Source organism: Monopterus albus, unplaced genomic scaffold (genome assembly GCF_001952655.1).
Source record: "Monopterus albus unplaced genomic scaffold, M_albus_1.0 scaffold23.1, whole genome shotgun sequence".
NCBI lineage: Eukaryota > Metazoa > Chordata > Actinopteri > Synbranchiformes > Synbranchidae > Monopterus > Monopterus albus.
The window spans coordinates 235,723-236,895 of record NW_018127903.1 but is presented as its reverse complement, the minus strand read 5'-3'; positions in this window follow the sequence as shown (position 1 = coordinate 236,895).

Here is a 1,173-nt window from a genome sequence, read left to right as displayed (position 1 = left end):
GGCACGTTGGAGGATAAGGTGCAGGCAGTGAAGGACTGGCCGACCCCCACCAACCTGAGAGAGTTGAAGAGTTTCATTGGACTGGCGTCCTACTATAGGCGGTTTGTGCGCGGCTTCTCTTGTATAGCTGCACCCCTGTTCCGCCTGCAACAGAAAGACAGTGATTTTGCCTGGTCACTGGAATGCGACCATGCCTTTGGATTGCTGAAGAAGGCTTTGACGGAGTCTCCTATTCTCACCCCCCCAGCCCCCAACCTGCCATTCCTCCTAGACACAGACGCTAGCGATGTGGGGATGGGAGCAGTGTTGAGCCAGGTAGGGCCGGAGGGGGAGACAGTGGTAGCGTACTTCAGTAAGACTTTCAATAAAGCTGAGCGGCGCTACTGTGTAACACGCAGAGAACTCCTTGCCATTGTGAGGGCAATAAACTATTTCAAGTATTATCTCTGTGGCCTGCCCTTCACTGTACGAACTGACCACTCTGCGCTCCAGTGGTTAATGTCCTTTAAGGAACCAGAAGGACAGATCGCACGCTGGCTGGAGGAGCTGGCACCATATGTCTTCAGTGTGGAGTATAGGGCGGGAGCTCGCCATGCCAACGCTGACGCTATGTCCCGGCGTCCTTGTACACATGACGGCTGTCGATATTGTGAAAAGCGTGAGTCCCGAGAGGTGGAGCTCCGCAGTGAGGTGGGGCAGAATCCTTTTAACTGACAGCGAAGGGCCGGCTTGCAGAGCGGCACAGGTCGTTGACGCTGCTGAATGGAGGGCGCAACAAGAACAGGATGCTGACCTACTACCAGTGCTACAGTGGGTGGAGTCCGGACAAAAGCCACAGTGGAATGAGGTTGCTGTATACTCACATACCACTAAAGGACTGTTTGCAAAGTGGGAGACTCTCCAGGTGGGGTGCTTCAGAGAGCCTGGAAAGAGCCTGCTACAGGAGAAGAGAGGTGGCAGGTGGTGGTCCCCAGAGCACTGAGAGAGTCAGTGTTGGAAGCCTGTCATGGAGCTACCGGGGCAGGACATTTTGGGGTATCGAAAACCCTGCGTCGACTCCGGCAGGGGTTTTACTGGGGCCGGCTCCGGAGAGATGTCGAGGACTTTTGCCGCTGCTGTGACTCCCGCACCGCACACAAAGGTCCCCTAGAGCAGTCTCATGCCCAGCTTCAG